The sequence below is a fragment of the Epinephelus lanceolatus genome, chromosome 7 (genome assembly GCF_041903045.1).
Source record: "Epinephelus lanceolatus isolate andai-2023 chromosome 7, ASM4190304v1, whole genome shotgun sequence".
Taxonomy (NCBI): domain Eukaryota; kingdom Metazoa; phylum Chordata; class Actinopteri; order Perciformes; family Serranidae; genus Epinephelus; species Epinephelus lanceolatus.
Window position 1 is genome coordinate 29,574,011 of NC_135740.1, and position 21,694 is coordinate 29,595,704.

Here is a 21,694-nt window from a genome sequence, read left to right on the forward strand (position 1 = left end):
ACATTACATTAGTGCATTATCATGTTGCAGTTTCTTTAAGTGACTACAATGCTGTGGTTAACATCAGATTAAGTTTAGGCACAAAATCCTCTTGGTTACAGTAAGGAAAATACCATGTTTTTTGCTTAAAATACCCCATTTGGGAGGCACAATCCCAGAAAGAATAGCAAAGATGTCCCTTTAAAAGGCTACAGCTTTTTGTGCCTAATAAGTCACTGGAAAAACACTGACCGGATGCTACAAAACACTCATGTTTCGTGCCTAATAAGCCACCGAGAACACAATAACTCACAAAATCCCAGCTGCTGGAAAATATTGTGTTTTGACTTAAAATACATAGTTTTGGGGGCACTATTTCGGCTGGAAACGCAGCGTTGTCTCTGTAAAAAACAACCACTTTCTTTGGCACTATCAGCAGATAAAACAGTGACCGGACGCTACAAAACACTCATGTTTGAACAACTCGCTAAATCCCAGGTGTTAGTTAGGAAAAGATTGCGTTTTGGTTTAAAATACCTGGTTTCAGAGGCACTATCCCGGCTGGAAACGCAGTGATGTCTCTGTAAAAAACAATCACTTTTCGTGGCACAATCTCGGCAAGAAAAGCAAAGATGTCAAAAGCAACAGCTTTTTGTGCCTAAAATGTCACAGTGACCGAATGCTACAAAACACAGTTTGGTTCCTAAAAAGCCACTGAGAACACAATGACTCACTAAATCCCAGCTGCTGGCTAGAAAAAGATTGTTTTGGCTTAAAATACCCAGTTTTAGGGGCACTATCTCGGCTGGAAATGCAGCATTGTCTCTGTAAAAAAACAACCGCTTTTCTTGGCACTATCCCAGCAGGAACAACAGCGACCGGGAGCACAATGACTCCCTAAATTCCAGCTGTTAATTCGGAAAAGATTGCATTTTGGCTCAAAATACCCGGTTTCAGAGGCACTAAAAAACAACTGATTTTCATGGCACTATCCCTGCTGGAAAGAAGAACGACAGTTGCTAAAAAATACCCATGTTCGGTAACTAAGCTGTTGTTTGTGTGTTGTGTGTTGGTCTCAAACAGTGGTCTGCAGCTTGGCAGACGTCTCGGCCAGGTGTCACACCATCCGCCATCCCCTCCACCTCCACATGACAAAGTCAGCTCATACGACACTTTAGAAACGTTGACATGACTCGTATGAAATGTACAATGTGTGTCTTATTCCTGGGTCACAAAAATGTACAATGCCAATATTTTCTTCAGGCAAAGTTTTAAAAATGCAGTGCTTATTAGCGTTGGAAAGTTTTCATCCATCAAATGCTGCTTCAACAGCTTTGTGCACGAAAACAGATTCCAATTAATTGCTTTAATTCAAGTTGAATAGAGTTGGACCAAAAGCTGAGAGCTCTTATAACCTTTTGTCAGTAAAAAGTTGAAGTCACATCAATAAAGCCTGACTCCTGCATAACCCTCGTCAAATGTTAGAACTTGTGTTTGCAGTTTGATCGCTCTTTGCATTCGTTGTGCACTTAAAATGTTACCGTGGGGAATATCATTTCACATGCAGCACCATGTTGCTAAGATGTGCCTGATGTTGTGCTTGGTGGTGTACTTTGTAACCCAGATGGTGCACCACTGTATACCTTTTATCAGCCTCCTTGTTGTGTCCATAAACAATGCATGCATGGGAAACACAAACACACAAAACAATATTTGCTGTGCATTTTAATTGCATAGACTTCAATTCAAACGTGTAAAGACATTCAAAACAATAGCAGATAAAACATTCGCTCCATATGGGCAGAGAAGAGAAGACTTCCAAGAGGTTTAGCACAGATTGTTCTTTTTATTATCATTAACAGTAATGTGATTCTGAAGCCCCCCCGTGACCTCCTCACAGCAGCAACTCATCTCAGAAGTCATTCATTAGAACAAACAGAAGGCAGGCAGAAAGACAGCGAGAAAGAGACACGGGGAGAGAGCACAGTGTAAAATAAATTAGATTGTTCTTATTAGATGAACCACTTTGAGATGGTAAAAGAGGAGCATGCTTCACACATTTAAAGAATATCCAATAGTACAGTATTTGGAGAGGGAGATGTCACGCTGAGCCCCTGATCCAGTTGTTGGTCTTGTGCTATGTGTGTAATCACAGTTACACTTACTGTCCATTTTGGGTTGTAAGGCCCACAGGGAGCCTTGAAATATGGGTCTGAGCAGCGCATGTTTGGATTGAGATTGGGCTGCAGTGTTTCTGCTGGAGACTGGGCTGATGCAGGCTGTGGTGAAACTAATCAAAAAGCTTCTTATGTCTTCTTCCTCTGATATAAATGGATTGTACAGTCCCTGATGATTTGGCTCAGTGTTTACTGAATAAGATTTCATACACTGGAGTGACAGTAAAGGCCACCTCTCTCAATTAAGCCCCCCTGGTTCCTTTTCCATAAGAGCAGTTAGACAGCGTTTCGTCATAGCTGCACCCCCCGGTGCTTCTTATCGCGCCAGGCCTGTAATGGTCGACCTCTATACATGTTAATGTGTGAATGTATACATATGTGAGGATATAATATGAGAGTGGTCAGGGGCTCGGTTGGGCCGGGGCGACGGAGGAGGAGGAGGAGGAGGAGGAGGAGGAGGAGGAGGAGAGGGGGGTTGAAGAGAGCCGTGTGGATCCTTGGAGTGGTGTGACAGACTCCCCAGCCTCCTGGTAGGATTTGTTGGAATGTGAGAGAGAAGGATTTTAGCACCAGGCGAGCCACGCCAGAGTGCTGCAGACTTCATGCCATCTGTCTCAGCCTCCATCCTCTCTTTGCCAAACTCATCAGACCTTTATTTCCTCTCCCTCTATCTCCTTCTCATCCCTGTTCACAAGAGTAGCGGACATACTGAGATCTGCTAATGTATTGGAGGGAAAAAAATGGCTGGGCTTAATAAACAGATTCAAAAATCTCGATTGATTAATATGTATTCTTGGAGCTAATTGTCCGACAGCCCTCATGGAGATAAAATGTGTGTTCGATAGCCCTGCCATTTGTTACTTGACCAACAGGGAAAGGGAGATGGAGATATTCTTACCATAGCAGATCTGTTGATCAGTTAATAATGAAACATGTTTCAAGTGAAAGCCAAAAAGTTCACTTAATTTAATGCATCATTATAAACCATTACCTAAATAACTTTTTTTTTAGCATACTGTGTCGTGAAATGAAAATTGCCTAATTAAAATATATCCTGTAAATGAATAATGCTGTGTGTTGATGTGGTTATTCTGTCACTGACATTTTATGGATGCATTATATATTAGACACCTGCCAGTGTATTAAAATGAGAATATAACCAAAGGTAAAGGTAACCGAAAATCACTTCCGTCTAGAGAAAAACACATTCTTAAGCCATAATTAAATCAAATCACACATCAATAGGGTGTGTGATTGTGTGGTGTTTTGGTGGGACTGATCTCTCACCTCTCTCCCCGTGTGGGCGACTAGGGAGGAGGCTGAAGGAGATCACAGGGAGGAGCTGTACCGGCTCCATGTCCTTAACCTGTTTGCAGAAGGGCAACGGAGGGGTGGAGGCAGTGGAAAGGAAATGTACCCTTTGTCCGAAATGGAGCACCAGGTGGCAGGAAGTGGGCAGGAGGCGTTTGAAGATGACCCCTGGTCTCTGCGCTGGGACGGCCTCACCGATCGATCCGGCCAGAGATGGCAGGGAGGGGAGCCAGGTGCCCCCAGAGAGCCTGCAGACCACGCAGATCTATTATGGGCGAGGAGGAGAGTGGAGTCGGCTGGGGCCCAGCCCCACTGCTCCCAGTCATATCACTGCTCAGACAGCCAGAGTCAACTGGCTGCATCCTAACAAGCAGGCAAATACTGACAACAGTCTGGTGCACAACAAGCCCAACGGGCATCGTATGAGAACTTTAGGAAGGGTTTCCACTGCAGAATGCTGTCAAATCTGTGTATCAAACATTGGACAACACTGACTAATTGGTGTGAGTGTGCATACATGCAAGTATGGTATGTGACAAATTAAATACACGCAGGTCAATGCAGAGCTTTTGGAAATGTAGCTGCACACAGCGCAGTCTGAAAGAAAAGGAAATGAGTTACTTTAGTATATTGATATATTAATTTTTTTACAGAATACATCCACAGATTGCATTTAAATGACTCGCGGGCTGAAATTATCGTAACACGAGAAATCGAGATTGAATGATGCTACATAACAGAAAGAGGAAATAAACATCAAAAAGGAGCATGGACAAAAAGGAAAAACACAAAAGCAGGAAATTAATTCAGCAGATGTTTGTGCACATCTGCACACGCATGTGAATGTGGGGAGGCTGCTAAGCGATTCAGTAAATTGCAGACATTGCTTTGAAATTGTCAGAAAGAAAACATCAGCAAATACTGAGCAGCCATTGTTTGCTTTGGGGGTACCTCTGCCTGTAACACTAATGCACAATATCCGTGGATAAAGCTGAAATAATGAGGGAAATCAGTGAGACATTTGTATCCTAAGTAGGTCTTACATGTCTATGAATCAGGCATCCCATTCATGAGAATGTGTTCAGCTAGAACACTAGACTGTTACAGCATTTGTATTTTGGCCAGATTTGGAGGAGGTGAGTGCTATCAGTGTCTACGCGCTCATCCCTCTGTATCTCTACGATGTTTACTGCACACAACATGCAAGCAAACACACACTCGCGCACGCACTTAAATGCACAAACAGAAACTCTAATCCTGACCCCCCCCCCCCCTCTCCATCCTCTCTCTTTCCTCTCCCTGCTTCCCTCCCCAGGCGTGGAAATGAAAGCTGGGCACTTTGGAGAGGATGGCTGGAAGAAATGAAGACGTGTCTGATTTCCACAGCAACCAATGGTGATGCAGCGCTCCGCACTCTCTGCCCTCTGATAGGTCTTTGTCACTCTCTTCATCTCTGAGACCCATGTCATTCCCTCTAATCCCCCTCCCAAACACAAACAGGCCAATCCCGAGACAAGGCTCAGGGGCTGGGGAGGGATGAAGGAGCTGAGGCATGGAAGGAGTGAGGGATGTAGTTCAGGAGGAGAGAAAAGGAGCACCAGAAGCTGGTGTTGGTGTGAGAAGGAGCCAGTGTGTTATTATTAATAAAGCATTAAAAAAAAAGTGAGCACATCAAAGCATACAGGGGCTATGCTATCATACATGAAAGTACTGCACTATGGCTTAATGTTTCCTAAGGCATGTTATGGTGACGCTGCTTTGATTTGAAATGCATTGTGTGGAAAATGGATTTACAGGAGTGGGGAGAGAACGCTTGGTGTGGGTGCAGACCATAATTTAAAACCTGACCTCATAGGCTCTTCAAAGTCTCTGTGAGTGTGGATGTTTAGGACTTATGTACAGTATGTGTGAGACCTAAAGCACAGCTACATAAACAACAAATAAACACATACATACGTGCGGGGCGGAAGTGGAGGACGCCTGCAAGAGCAGAGAAGGAGCAATCACTGTCACAGCACAATCAAAAATACGTAATTTCACATTTTGATCATTAGGAACTAATTTTTCAATTTTTCTTTATTCTTTTCTTTCCGAGCAAAGGGTGTCTGCACCTCATTATATCGTACTTGCTCCGTCGTCGATCAGGGCCTGCAGAAGTGAGACATCTTTCTCATCATTCCCCCGTGGCCAGGTAATTATCCTAATCTACCTTCCTCCTGTGCTGCAGCTCCTGTGCCACACTGGCTCGGACCACCTCTGTGGCTTCATTATCAGTGCTGGGACTCATTAATGGCTCCGCGGCCTCACTGTGCAGGCTGCTGGCAGAGAGAAAACCACGGAATAGGAGAAGAAGAAGGAGCAGGAGGAGGAGGAGAACAAGGAGAAGAGGGGAGAAAAAATGAGACACTAAAGAGCAAGGGGCTGCCCTGGAGGTTAACATCTCAATCATGAGGGACAATACTTGCGAGTCCAACAGCTTCAGCTCCTGAAAAGTCATCGCTGGCTGGCGAAAGACGAGGCTATAGGGCATAACAGTGTCAAAGAGGAAGTCAGGAGATCAGCCAAAGTGCTTCCTGCAGGGCAAGATGACCATGAAGTGAGTGTGTTCGAGGTCGCCATGTCCACGTGTGTGTGTGTCCCTTACACCCCCCCCACCTTGGGTGTTTATAACCTCACAACATACAGAAGGACTGGGGGTGGGAATTCAGTTTCACTTTTTTTTTTTCCTGATAAATGACACCCTGACAGTTGGAAAAAATGTTGGGGTCCCTGAACAGATTTCTCAGTTACAAAAATAAAATGTGTTGGATTAGACAAAGACAGACATTTTACATTCTACTTTTGAACCCCAATGAGAGCACTGACAAATGCCACCCCACCCCCTCTCCGTCTGTGCCATGATTGTTTTTTTCTCTCCAGAAATGTCATATAGTTAAGAGGTGATAATTCTATATGGCACAAACAGACACTGACGTCTTCCAAGTGTACATAGCATATAGGCTGACACAGATTGAGATGGTGTAACATGTCTTTGCATCACTCTAAATAGCCACTCGAGCTTTGCTCATTCTTTATATACGCTCAGAGATTCCAGCGGAAACTTTTTGAAATGGATGAGGAACTCAAACGCAGTGCCCTAGAGGTGAGAAAAAATATTCTTGGGTTGAAGTTACTGCAGACCTCAGTGATGTGTGAAAATCTATAGTACTCGTGTTCCTGTGTAGATGTAGAAGCCTTCCTTCCAGAAAACAGACATACATACAGCACACTGAGTCCTCTGAGAGCTGGTGTTAACAAATTCTGTTTGGTAAGGGCAACAACCACCAGATCATACGTTAAATGCATGCTTAAAAAATGCTGATGGATGAGGCATGTTGAGCATGTTTGAGTGCGCTCGGGCTTCAGCGAGAAGGACAAACCATTTTAAAGGTTAAATATTACATGCAAAACTTGACTGCAGCTGCAGCAGCTCCTATACCACCACAGTGAACAGCGAATCCAAAAAAACACAAAAGATTCTTCATGAATTAAAGTAAACAGAGACACATTTAACAACAGCAAAACTATATCAAAGCATTCATTTAAAAGCTCACACAACTTGTGCAGTTTAATGCAAGTTTGATTTATCCAGCCATATGCTCAGTACTTCTGGAACACACTGCAATTTCACAATGACACTATGATTTAAAACGTATCAGTACTAACAGTCTCATGCACGACCAAGGAGTGTGCCGATGCACACCAACACGTTCTCATCCCAACTTGTCAAATATTGCTGCTTTGTTAGTGGACATACACATTCAAATATGATGTGCTACGTACCCTCTTGTGTCTGTTACGGATGTTCAGGGATGGCGTATCCACTTACGTTTGTTAGATGCATTGTGTCTCCTCAGAGAGCACTTCCAGTTTCACAGGAATTGTACAGTTTCTGCTTGTTACAGAACATACAGCCCTTTGCAAACTAAAGTTACAACATAAGTAAAACACTTCGGGTTTTTTTAAGTTTTAGTTCCTCAGGTTTAGGCTACAAATGTCTGTGGTTAGATTTAGGCAACAATAGTATGTGGTTCAGTTTATTAAAAAACATATAAGTTGGCTGAACATTCACATGGGGAACAAACAACAGGCTCCCTGGTGAACATCTGGAATTTGTTCGATCCATCCACCTCCCCTCTTGCCCACCCTTTACGCACTTACTCACTCTTTATTTAATGGTAGTTGCTGTCGGTGTTACAAACTGTTGATCCCTGGTTTGCATCATAGCGCTGAGAGGGGTGTCTTCACGCGTCTGTTTCTGACGCTGACGTCCACTGACACGGTGCTGGTATTTGACAACTCGGATTGTTGCCCACTTCCTCTAAAACTGATGCGCTGTCTGATGCTGACATCAATGACAAAGTGCTGGTATTTGACAGGTAAAGAGTGAGAAGGGGCTGGGCCTACGCATGCGTTCGAACTTACGCTACTAGGTGCACTACTCGTAGGCGGAAGTTTTTTATATTGTAATATTTTAGCAAAGATGGCTGCCATATTTGGGAAGTACTGGGCATATGAGTGGATAAATGAGACTTGGATTATACTGCACGAGACGTGTTTGTAAAAGGATGTTTTGATATAGTTTTGCTGTTGTTAAACATGGTCCCTTATGACTTCAATTTATGAAGAATGTTCGCCTATTTTGGATTCTCCGCTCACCGTGGAGGCATTGAATTCAGGGTGACACACGATAAGTAGCTGATATTTTGGGTGAAGTATTCTTTTTAACACCTCCATACTTAAACATCCTCTTTCACCGATGAAAATTTAACTGTGCACTTTGAGGTCTGGCATTCGAGTGACTGGGAGCAAATCATCTGCAAATGAGCAGAAACATTCAGTAAGTCACAAGACTGCAGGTACAATATGAAGCCTCAAAGTAAGACTACTGAGCTCAAGTTATGATCTAATGAGCTCTACCGATCCACGAGCAACCAGGACAGAAGACAAGTTATAGTGCAGTGAGTGGCTTCTGAGTTAAAGGGTCAGTTCACCCAAATTACAAAAACTCTTTTTACTTACAAACAACAGCTCTGGAAGTGTTGAGCAATGCAGATAGTTTTGTTTAATCTACCTGGGTTATATCCATCTGAGGTTTCTGCCTGCACTCCTAAACAAGACTGTCTCTTCATTATAAAGTCTTTCCATTGAAAACTTTTCACAGTGAGTTCTGCTGATTGCAGAGAGAAACAAGGACAAGGTTTCTGGAAAAAGAAAGATTTTTTTAAAATGTAAATGAGATGAATATATCAAAACCTGGCTGAATCAAACCATATCTCATTGCATGGATACAAACCGCTACGGGCAAATGAAAAAATAGAATATTTCTTTATTTGGGTAAATCAACCATTTAAAATGGAATTTCAATGACTGCCATTGAATCAGGAGCTCACTATTCACACTGTGGTCCCATGCAGGTTACATACTGGAGCTTAAGGAGGGTCTCGTGTTCGAAGTTGCTCGTGACACTTTGAGCCAAACAGAAGAAATCTGGTGGGAGTGCAAACTCAAAGACATAGTGTGCGGGTGGATTGAATGGCTGGTATAAAACATTGCCCTCAGTGCTGGTGGCTGAAAGATATATTGGAAAAAGAATATTTAGAAAATATTAAATATCAAGATCAACAAGAAAACAGTTCGACAATCACCAGAAGAAAATACTGGCATTGTACGTTAATGCAAACCGCATATGTTACATTTGTACGTTTTGTACGTATTATACCAACGTTTGTAAAGTGACAAGATGTGGCTGCAGACCACAGTTAGCCAGTCATTGCTGTGTTCTCGTGTTCCCAGCAGCTTTGTAGGCACCAAACGTTGCTGTTTTCCAAAGTGTTTGTTTTTTACAGACGTTGTTGCTGTTCTTGCTGATATTGTGGCCTAAGAGCGGTTGTTTTTTTACCCAGACATCTACTTGTCTGTCCCCCAAATAGGGTATTTTAAGCCACAACATGATAATTCCCAAACCATAGCCAAGTGTTTTTTGTGGCTCAACTTAACCAGGTTAGGTTTCAACATATCTGCTACCAGTGGCACCAGGAGCTGTAATCCTATACGCACTGTGTGTACATTATTTTCAATGATTTATCATCCTATCTTGAAATTAAAATCATGACAAAAGCAGCAGAGCGTGTCTTTGGGCTCTTTTTCACTGATGAATGTGCCTGAGATGCATTTTGTGGCTACGTCCACTCACTATGACGCAAATACATTTGGATGCCGATGATTGGTGCATGTCACAGGCCAGAGTTCAGTGTTTGATAAACATTCCCGGCGCTCAATTGTGATGCTAGGTTCGCATTATTGTGTTACTTACCTTGTGCATTAGCAAGCAAAAGTAGTTAGCAGCTTGGTTTGGGCTTCGTGTTACATATTGTTGCTGTATATTTGTTATATCTAACTGTTGCTGTGTAATGCTGCAAAATGAGGGAACCTGTTGTCTGCTAAATGCCTGTACGTTTCTCTGGACTATATTCAGTGTATTATATTGTACTATTATTTTTCTGGCTGTTGTTTTTAGGTCTGTTGGCTTGTTTTTGAAATGCATGTGACAGGCAAACCAGAGTTTTATGGTGGTGTTGTGTCGGTAACGTTAATGGGAACCTATGTTAAAGGTACCTTACAGCTGTGCACTATGGAATATAATCCTGCCGGTGCCACTCTTTGCTACATAATAGTGAGCAAACGTAACGTGTCCGAGGCTTGCATTTTTTTCTGGTAATTAGGCTGCAAAAACATTTTTGTATTCACATGTTCACAATTTACAATTTACTAATATTTTACTCATATTTTATTATTTATTCATATGGATGTAATTGTGAAGCTGTGTAACTGACATGGCAGCAGAAAGGAAAATGTGACAGAGCAGCACAGTAACTATGCACCATCTTATACAGTGCATTTCAAGGTCCTTCTCCTATAAAGTAATATTTTTCTTACTTTAATTCACCACACATCCCCACAACTTCACTTCCAGTGTCATTAACCAGTTTTAATTTCATAAAAAATGGTCTGTATTTCCAAAATGAGCCAGATAGGTTAGTTCAGTCTTTGAAAAAAACTATGCTAGAAAATTAGGATATTGGCAGACTTTATTTGATTGAACATTCAGAGTAAATGACTAAGCGCCTCACCCTCCTGCTATAGTGAGGCTAAACACTGAAATGGTTCCAGTATAAAGTACCTTTTAGGACACCTATATTTGGTAAGCATATAAACGGATGAATTAAGGTGACAGTAAATGCGCATGCTTGGGGCTCAGGAGGATATTAATACATTCTCCACCCCAACATTGTTGTCAGAGTCAGATGGCATGTGCACTCATCAGAGGGGTGTAACTCTGTGTGGGGTTTGGTGCAGACAAGCATGAAGACATGCTTTATTTTTTGTCAGGGGTAATGTGATGATACTTGATGCTACGACAATCTTTTTTGCGCAGGATTCTGAATCAGAAACGTGCTATAAATAAATATGCTAAAACGGGTTCCGATGGGTTTTTTGGAGAGAGAGAGAGAGGGAGAGAGAGGAAAAAAAGATCTGCTTCAAATGTTTCTGTGTTTTCTTCCCACAAGAGCCCTTTTAGTTAGGAAAGAGTTATTGAAGGTGAGAGGGAAAAGTAAAACCTTTTCTTGGCCTTTCCAGGTCACAAGACAGCTTGAAAGGTAAAGGTCTGCTTATGTGAGCACTTCAATTTCTCTGTAGTCGATCACAACCTTTTGTTTATCATCCTGTGTCATGCTGGTAACGGTGTACCTTTCCGCCTCAGGTGTAGTGCTGAGCAATGCAGCTATATAACACCGAATGTTATGAGTTATATGACTTGTGTGTGTGAGACTTCTCAGTGTATGCAGGGGAGGACAGTACAGGGCAGTTAAGGGCAGTGGAGGGACAGTTTTTTCTCTCACATGTAAAAACTCAAACCTTACTCACTTCTATAAAAGATAATGAGGGAAAACAAAAACCTGCTGTTCTGCAGCTTTGCTTTGACAAACCAAAATAGGATCCAGCTCCCTCACAAACAAGCATGTGTATAACAGAGGAAATATGGGGTTTCTTCTCTCTAAAGGCTTCTGAAAAATACACAAATAGCACTCATACAGAATATGGTTTACAAAACACGGTCATGCACAATGTTTTGCCGTATTTTGACTAATTGCAGTGTGTGTGTTCATGTGTACCTTTACAGAAATGTGATATGGTTGTTAAATTGCAGCTGACATTTTGAAGAAAATAAAGCTATCAGCTGGTGTACAGGCAGGAGTGACAAATACATAACAGATCTCAGAGACTGGAGTACATGAATTATAATGTTTATTAGTGAAATATACTGAGCATCAAAGTTAATTCTTGACCTTGGAAACAACAGTTTCACAAAATAATCTTAACTCAAGATCCTCTTACCAGCCTTTCCCTGAGCTTTCAATCAAAAATATTTCACTATATAAAATATTCAGTAATAATTCCTACTGTTTACCATCCTTCCATTTATTGTTCAGATTTTTACATGACTAATATGCCACTCACCATCACCACGACTACCTTTTAAAACTAAAAAGGATACTGAACGTGCAATGGTGGAAAGTAAATAGAGCACTGTAGTTAAAGGAAAACTTTTTTTTTTCAATCTATACAGTATTTTCCCATGTTTTTGTGTCTAAGTGACTAACAGGAACAACATTATTTGAAATTGATCCGGTACTGAGCGATTAGTGCTGCAGTCAGCAGCTGTGAAACAGAGTGCAATAGGGGCAATCGCACACGATCAAAGTATGTCCACTGAAAGTGCTTGTTTTGCCACTGACAGGCTCAGATTGTTAAGTATCTGACAAAGAAAATAAACATTTTTCTTTACCTTTTACTCAATCAAGTTGGTTTGTTATTGTGTTTAACCATGTGTAGCTCAAGGAGAAGTCTTGTTCTAAAGCCTTGCGAGAGCTGAGTTGTTGCAGGACAATAGCACACAGATCGGATCAAGTGAAAGGTACAGGAAGGTAAGGTAAACATAAGATGTGTGATGATCTTATGATCTTATATCTGATACATTTGTTATAGAGTAACTACCAAACAGTAGATGAAAGTAACCAGAAGGAGCTCTACTTTAATTAGCAACAACATCAAAATGCATTTTCAACATTATCACATCATTATTTACTGTCTATTCATATCATATATAATAATATATATAATTATTTAACACTCACAGGGGTCCTTTTTGTGCATAAGTACTTTAAATTTTGATAGTTTAAAGGGACAGTTCACCCCCAAATCAAAAACACGCATTTTTTCCAGTCCAGTTACCAGAAGAAAATGTTTCCAATATACATTTCAGCAAACTACAAATACGTTACATTTGCATGTTTCATACGTGTTATATCAAGATTTCTAGAGTGCAATTTTTTTTAACCAATACATCACAGCATTTTCCAGCAGTGTTTGAGCCATGAATTTTAAACAGACACATCGCAATGTGTCTCAGCCATTTGAGCCACAAAAAAATAGTATTTTCCTCTGCTTATCCTGCACCTTTTGTGCTATTGATCAATCTAGATTGTTTTGGTGTGAGTTGCCAAGTGTTGGAGATATCCACCATAGAGATGTCTGCCTTCTCTCCAATATAATGAAGAATGGTGGCACTCGGCTTGTGGTGCTCAAAGCGCTAAAAAAACAAACAAACAAACAAAAAACCTCAACAGCAATGTGTCTTTCCAGTAATCATGATCCAGTCACTCAAGATAATCCACAGACCTTGTTGTGAGCAGTTTCATGTAGGGACTATTTTCTTTATACCAAACTACACCCACCAACTGTATCACCATGCAGAAGGAAGAGTGCATCTACTGCTAGCTCACCTAGCACCACTGAGCTAGCTAACATTATAGCTCAGCCAAAGAGTACACCATTAATGTTTACATCTTGCGCTGTCATGAGCACGAGCCTCTCGTCCATGAGTAGGTGCATGCTTCCTTCTGCGCAGTGATATGGTTGGTGGGTGTAGTTCAGTAGAAAGCAAATAGCTCATACATGAAACTGCTCACAACAAGGTCTGTGGGTTATCTTGAGCAACTGGGTCATGATTTCTGCAAAGAGACATTGCTGTCAAGTTTTGCAAATGTATTTATTTTTTGGCACTTTGAGCACCACAAGCTGAGTGCCATCTAGTTCCATTACATTTGAGAGAAGGCAGACATCTCTACAGCTGATATCTCCAACACTCTGCAGCTCACACCAAAACAATCTAGACTGATAAACAGCACTACAGGTAAGAGGAAAAATATATATTTTTGATGTTGGGGTGAACTGTTCCTTTAAGTTAATTTTGGAGTATGAAATTTAGTATTTTTACACTGTGGTATTGCTACTCATATAAGTAAAGGATGTGAATACGTCTGTCTCTCATGAATGTGAATATAGAAACAGCTGAAATATCAGGCTGGGTCACTTACAAAAGCCACTGCTGTTCTTTGCACCTAAGTGCCTAACAAGGTTATTTCAAAGTCAATATGTGCAATATAGCAGACAGTGTAACTTCTGCCAATATTTCCTTCCCCCGTATAAAAACTACAATCATCCCTGAGATCAACAAGAGAAGAAGGCGGATCTGCTGAGCAGTGCAAGATGTGCTTTAAGCCCAGATCATGAGTCAGGTCACAGAACCAGGTTAGACAGCCCACAGTGACCCAGTCACACCGAAAGAAAACGTGTTTATTTCCATTTCAAAAGCTACAGTGTGACAAAGTATAAAGCGTACTCTGATCCCCATCTGAAGCAGTGTGCAAGGTGTGCTTTTAGCTTTACAGAGGACTGTGTTAGTCAAACAATGGGAGAGCATTAAAACATGCCAATAGAGGAGTATTAGTCAACAGTCTGAGTCAATACACCCCACTGGGCTGCATGTCTTCCTACAAACACAAGCAATTGCTTTAGAAGGCTTCAGCACTAGATAGAAACATCAATTACAGTAAATTACACCAAAACAGTGTGAAACACATCAATTTGTTAAATCTCCTGAGCTGTCTGAGCTGTTTTGGATGAAAGCAGAGCAGAGAAGTGGAGTAAGATAACATTCAATAGCCCTAAGATACAGTACATTGCCCTATCTCTCCTTGGTCGTGTTTATGCATTGAATGAGGGAGTTATTTATATTTTGATTCTTGGGGACTTACTTCGAAGGCATTACCAAACACAGAGAAACCGGCTCAAAATATTCTTTTTCCTGTGCGCAGCCTACTTTTTAAACGCAGAATTCAAAATAAGAGCGCTCTGTGCCATGACTTTAAATACACATCAGCTGCACTGTGTGCCCAGTTTCCTGTTGGCTCCCAGACTTTCTATGGAATAAAAGTAGTTATTTCAGTTTGGTCCAAGTTCATAGAGTTGAAAACACTTGGAGAGGCAAGGTCAAAGGCACTTTATGTGTTTATTAAGGCTTTCACATCAAAGTTAAGGGACACAGGTTGATAAATTCTGCGGTAAGCCTACACTGAGACAATGAAAACAAAGGGATAAAACACCATCTTGGTTTACACGCTCGCTTTCCTGCACAGAAGAACCACAAATGATAGCTTTCTAAAGGTAGCAACTATGCTCCGAAACGAAAACGTCCAATTTCTACTAAACTTTGTAGTGCTTCAATGACTTCCCTTGCTATGGTTGATTATCCGGGAGGGGTGTTGGTTGCTGGGGACAGATGAAGATTTGGCTGTTTCAGGGAACATTTTGGGGAGGAGGGCGGGGGGGCTGGAGTAAATGAAAGACAAATGCGAGTAGTGCCCACTCAGCTATTTTCCCAGTCAAGATCAAAGGCACGCCGGACTGGCCGCTCCACGGGAAACTTGAGATGGGTCCTGCCTTTGTTTGCTGTTGCTAGGAGACCTGCAGAAGGCTGAAAGTGTTTGCAGTGGGGTACAACATCAAAACCATTTCCAATATAAATTTTTAAGACAGCCATGTATTTGTGTCCCGGGCTTTCAATTTACTGAGTACACTGAAAACACTAACAAATAATGGCTCATCCCTGTGTTAGTCGCCGAATAAATTTCTTGGTGTTTGTTTAAAAGAGAAAAATCGTTACAGACAATTGCACATGTGCACACTTAGAAAGGGCACTTGTCAGCAGTGTGAACACTTTGCATAGTCTCAGCGCTTTGATAGTATGTAAGCACAGCCGTGTGCATGCACAAACTAAATTCAACAAACAGCCATAAAAGCAACACTTTTTTTTGTTTTGGTGCGGGAACACACAACACGTGAAACTGCACACACAACTTAAATGTAGTTTGATATATTTATAAGCTTAGGTTTGGCTTCCCAACAAAGCTAATTATGATGCTGTTATCTATTAATGGGCCCCATGATAGTAAGGGTGGCTAGACATGTGTCACAGAGAGCTCATTACATATCATTAGTTCGACACTCCAATAATGTCTACACCTGCTGAGCAGAAGATAATGACTTGGTCCCTGATATTTGCAGGACTATTGTCTACCAAGCAAAGCACCACCAGGAGGATAGGTCCACAGGCTGGAGAGCTGCATGAAACCTGATAAAGCTATACAATAACCTAAAGTACACATGCCTTTTTTATTTGTTTTAAGCTACTGTGAATGCAGCATTTGTCGAAAAAGCATTTGGGGAATAGCTGTAACTCATTAAAATAAAAACCAGCATTCCTACCATCTGTACATATGATGTTTTTATATAATTCTGGGAAAAACTCAGGAGATGTATTGCAATTAAGATAAGCAATTAGCTATTTACCATTTATGATGGTTGCTTACATCCTCATGATAGACTTTTCCTGTTTGCTTGATTGCTTCAGTAGCTCTGGATCACCCACTGTTACATAACCTCATCTGAATAACTTGACCTCGTCTTAATTTGAAATGAAAATCCACATTTTAAAAGTGAGCGTCAGCTAAATCCTGTACTTAAATGGGAACTATGCGCCAATTTTCAAAAGTCAGATATCTTATTCCTGTGGTCAGACAGTCCAAAAAATATTAGTAAACATAAACAACTTTCCCAAATCAAAAGCTAGAGTGCTAAAACTCAAATTTGTGATGTCAGAGGGTATAGAGTCTGGAGCTGCTGCACAGACAATAGATTTGAAAAGATGTTATAGATGACACAGAGCACCCAGGTAAATGTTTTGAGTATTTGGGCACATTTTGTGTTTCAGAACTGAGAACACTACAATAGAATAAAGCAGGGCAGCATAATTTACACTTCTCATCTTGTATATTTGTATATTATGCCAGATATTTAATTAAAACTATAAAACTGGACCCAGTGAGTGACCCTGGCCTGCAGAACCCACTGGTTGTTACTGGTTGTGAATGTTAAATTGTGGTTACTTTGCTTAAAGTTACTATAATTTGAAGCATTCTTTAGCACAAGAATTTCCTTCGTGATAAATAAACTTCTATTGAAGTGAGAAAAAAAAATCATCTTGTGACTATTTTGACAGATATGAGATATGATATGAGTCACAATTTTAGTGGGAGTGGTAATTTTTGCATTTAATTTTCACTGATAATGTGATTTCTGCTGGGGTCTGTACCAAACAAGCATGTTCCTTTTAATCTGGAATACAATTTTTAGGCTGGGGCATCTCTCTAGCACCACAATTCTTCATATATATTGTGACACATTTCACTTTTATCAAAAAAATATTGCAGCACCTGTGATTTGGATATTTCCCCTTGGCTTTATTGCGATCTTTATAATATTTCAATTAACTGTCCAGCCCTAGAATAAAGGTCATTTTTGTGTATGAAAAAAAAACCTTCACAAAATCAGTCTCCCATTCATTGTCTATGAAGCAGCTCCAGACTTTATACCTGATGACATCACATGTTTGAGACTTACCTCTCTGGTTTCTAGCTTTGAGTGAGCTCATGTTCTTGAATACTGATTGAACTAACAGGACCATGGAAATAACATTCTTCATTTAGGTGGTGTTCTTCTTTAACTCAGTTGTCTCAGTGTTACATTCTGCCGTGTGGATCCGCACATAGTATGGAATCTATCTTGTGACTACTGGGACACAGAAAAACTGCAATCGCCACCAGAGTGACCTTCGTGTCTGGAACGATAAAGATTAGAATGGTGCTGTGTCTGCCTCGTGTTTTCACTACTTGAGCCAACTGGCACAGCGCTGGCGTCCTCTCCTCAGCTCCCAGTCTGCCATGATGACAATGGCAACCAGCTACCGCATGGCATGTAGAAATGACAAAGCAAGCCAAGGGATATTTGGAAGATGGGGAAGATAATACGAAATACAACTGATCAATCGCTCTGTTAAGAAGACGCCGTCCTGGACATTGCTGTCACTAGCTGTTTTGCAATTCTGGGACATCAGCCTCTTCGTCCATGTTTGGAGTACAGTGCGCTTTCAGTGGCTTTAAAAGAGGCAATTTCAATAACTGGAGAGAAGAAATTAGGTTCTTTGAGGATTCTAAGTTTGTATCCTCTAAAGGGCTGAATTTCTTCTAACCACGAGAACTAAAAATGGCCTACATTCAAGTGTGCCACGAGCTTATCTGCTGTGTCCTGCCTTAACCTGCTCCAGTCTGTAACAGTGTGTGTGTGTGTGCTTAAGGAGAGAGGCAGTGTACAACAGACAGACAGTGACAAACAGAACATTTGTTTCACCATTAAAGACAAAAAAAGTCAAGGGTAGTCCTGCTGTTGTTGTCTTCAGAAGACAGAGATGTCTTACCCCGTCACTGCAGCCAGAGATCCACCCCTGCGTGACATCACAGTGAACACACTGCCGCCAAATCCCGCATCAGCAGTCTAAGTGCGCTTTAATTGGTGTGTGAGAAGCTGCTGTACTACCAGAGTATCCTGTAGATTTGTGACTGCTGAGCACAATTGAATTAGTTTTTGACTGAGAGTGACTTTGTTCATTTGGCTGCCTCCTGCCTCTCAGTAATACAAATACTTCGCTATAGTTATCAACACAGACTCGTATCGGGTCTAATTTGTTTGCCAAATCTCCGCTACATGCAGGACTTCCTGCCAACAGGCTGCTTGTTCTGGAGGGTTGGAAAATTGTTTGATTTAAGAAATAACATAAATCTGAAACCTATTGTTCATGTCCCTCTCTGCAAAGTGCAATATCGCAATTAATAAATCATCTGTGGGAGTATTTATGAATAATGTAGACTTATATAGCCATCAGAAATTTGAATATATAATATGTATGAAAACACAGTACAAAAGCTTTGAATAGGAAAAAATATGACTCATAAGTCCTGGGGCCTGATCTGATGATGGTTAAATCTTAATTTATGGTTCATTTAGATTTGATTGATAACTGATGCTAACGTTTCCACTCCAATGATCTTTACACCGTGAAGATGACGAATTATTATTTGAGATAAAGAGATGAATATTTTAAACAAGATTCTTGAGACAAACTGTCTCCGCACCACAAAATCCACGACTAGTTTACAATGAAGAATTCACCCCTGTGTTTGTTTTGTGCTCCTTCAAAGCTTTGACAGGTCTGAATGATAAGTGAGCACAGTAGCCAGGATGCTTCCCTGAACAGTTCACCTCTGTTTTGGGCATGACTGCTGCCTGAACTCTGCCCCCCCCACTGAGACAATAAAACGGCTGGATGACTATAGGACTAGCAGAAAAGGCCGACAGTTTATAACTCAAGAGAGGCGAAGCTATACAGCCTGTGTGAAGATAAAGATTTAGTAACGGTAAGAGATTGGAATTCTCTCAGTCTGAGGTCAGACGGCCAAAGTTACCTTTCTCAATTCCCTGAGGGCGCGTGAGGAGACCCTGGACTCAAGCTGGAGCGCACAGTTACATGAGACAAAGGAGTTGTCGCAGTGAATCAGAGACCTCATCATTCCAGCCAATAATTGCTTACTTGGTTTGTAAATGACATGCACTATCTTTAGTGAGTCTGTCTCCACTTTGCTGCAGCCTTTTAAAGCCTATTACAACTAGTAATATGGACACGCAGGGAAACAAAAGTTAACTTAAATTATCATAAATGTGTGGCCAATCCTTCACAATAATTGTCTCAACGCAGATTTAAATTTAGACTTAAATAATATGGCTCACAAATTGCAAAGCATGCAAATAGGTCTTTAATTTTATGTCCTTAAATGTCTTTTTTTTTTTTTTCAAAATAAATCTTGAAGAATTTGAAGAAGTTAATTACACAGAGATGAGGAAAAAAGTAATTTAAACAATGTAATGTAATTAATGTAATCTTTTCATATGTAAAAAGTAATTTATACAACTTAAAGTTACATCAAAGATCCACCAATTCAGGTTTTTTCCATGAGAGAAATGCAAATAAAGCAGAAACCTCCCTGTGTGGGTCTTCAATAAAAGCTGTATTCAAAATTCATATATAAAGAAAAGAAAAAAGAGCATTAAAGCCACTTATTGCAGAGTACTTGGATTATTTTATCATTTTCCTAACAGATTTATACATCAGGAAAACCTATTAGAGTATTGTAAGATGGAAATGTATCTAAATACAGCCATATTTTTTAAATCAACATATAAATGTACACTGTACAAATTTAAATTTGTTAAAAGGATCCAAAAGTTTAAACATTAGCGCAATATTATCTTTAGAGTGACTGGTGCATTATGATATAGGAGTAGTTTAAAAGTCTTGATCTTTTCACACTCTCAGAAAGAACTGTTATTGGAGAGGATTTGCTGTGAGATTCCCTTTTCATTCTAACGGCATTAAAAAGCGTAAAGACTGGGAGACAGAGGAGTGGGGCTGACGTCACAGTCCAAGAGTCACCCGCCGTGTGTTCGGCGTCTCCAAGTGAAGACTTATCTGCAAAGAAGTTTGGACGGACAATGTGGGTGGACAGGGCGTGAAACTACTATCATCATCAGTTCTGAATGAGAAAAAGAAAACATATCTTCCACAAAAAAGGAGGCTCATTCCAATTCAGCTGCGTTGTTAGGACAACGAGAACCATCCCTCAGATGATTAGTTCCACTTCAAAAGAATTTACTTTCCGCAGTGGAAACGTCCCCCTTTTGTGTCCTTACACAGGGTTTTCTCAGCCCAAAAGAAGAATCGTATGTTTAGTCAGCCTGTTTATTATTCCTTCTGTTCACACTACAATTGTATTAAATAAATAGAGTACTACTAACAAAGGCCTATTAGCCCATAAACATGTCCTGGTACACACAAAAAAGGCTAAATCACAGTCCCTGCATAAGAATTAAGATACTCTAAATGCTGATAAAGGCATAAACTACACTGCTCGGGACATGGTGCCAGCTCAGAATGTCTTGTCACTGACATCATGAAACATGCATGTTATGTTGCACATATTTTGTCTAACTGGGGATTTGTTATGAGGCTCAGTCTCAATTCTGAGAGACACCGCCCCTTGCAAAACAGCCACTGGTGCTACTGAGAAGAGGCAGCACATTTTCTGGTGCACATTTTATACATTAGAGTGAATGGATTGTGCTTGTTCACGTCTGATAAGCAATGAGAAGTAGTAAAAGTTGTAATCTTTGAATAACAATATCTAATAAAAATGCTAGGCACACTTTAATTTACATTACACAGATTCACACATTTTACATATCACACTTTAAGTTACTCCTGTTTTGACTAGAATGTTAAAAACAGTCAGAGTGTGCAAAAAAAGTTAATTACAGGTAAATAATTAACTCTAATATTTGGTGCAAATTTCATACAACCTAATGTGAATATTAATGTGTGGTTAAAGCAGCAGATCAAAGAGAGTTACAGCAGTTAGCGCGATTGTTAACCTGACTTCCTCGAGATTTTAAAGACACAATTTAAATGCAAAAGCGGCTCAGTTGAAGTTCTGCTGGTTGTTCAGATAAACAGACATCTTGCCTGAATCAATATCCCAAAAGAGGGCGGAGAAAAAAAATATAGTCAACACACCTAAACGCAGATGAGTGGTATCAGGATGAAAAGTTTTTTATTTTTTTTATTTTTTTAAAGCAGCCTGCGACTGGCAGCTGTGACATCGTGGTTACTTGTATTGGATTTTTCTTGTTTTTTTAATGTGAGGTTTATTTTTGAAGCTGTATCCCCAAATCAGTCTGGAATACAAACATGTCTGCGGGCCTTCAGGCAACATGCAAACAGACTGGCAACAATAAGTGGAGCTTTACTTTTCTAACAAATAATCTGTTTATATACG

General features: G+C 40.6%; 2 long non-coding RNA genes across 5 annotated transcripts in view; one reads left to right on the plus strand and one right to left on the minus strand.

Annotated features, from left to right (window-relative positions):
- Positions 1-5,768, plus strand: part of LOC117260611 (uncharacterized) — a 29,374-nt gene extending 23,606 nt beyond the window's left edge. The window contains exons 4-5 of the long non-coding RNA XR_004501936.2: positions 4,783-4,862; positions 5,695-5,768. This is a non-coding gene — a long non-coding RNA (uncharacterized LOC117260611). The remainder of the gene's footprint in view (positions 1-4,782; positions 4,863-5,694) is intronic.
- The window catches only part of LOC117260610 (uncharacterized), a 99,440-nt gene continuing 79,448 nt past the window's right edge, over positions 1,703-21,694 (minus strand). For all 4 annotated transcript variants that reach the window (XR_013491827.1, XR_004501935.2, XR_004501934.2 and 1 more), the window contains 2 exons: positions 5,579-5,785; positions 1,703-5,447 (listed from right to left, as the gene is read on the minus strand). This is a non-coding gene — a long non-coding RNA (uncharacterized LOC117260610). The remainder of the gene's footprint in view (positions 5,448-5,578; positions 5,786-21,694) is intronic.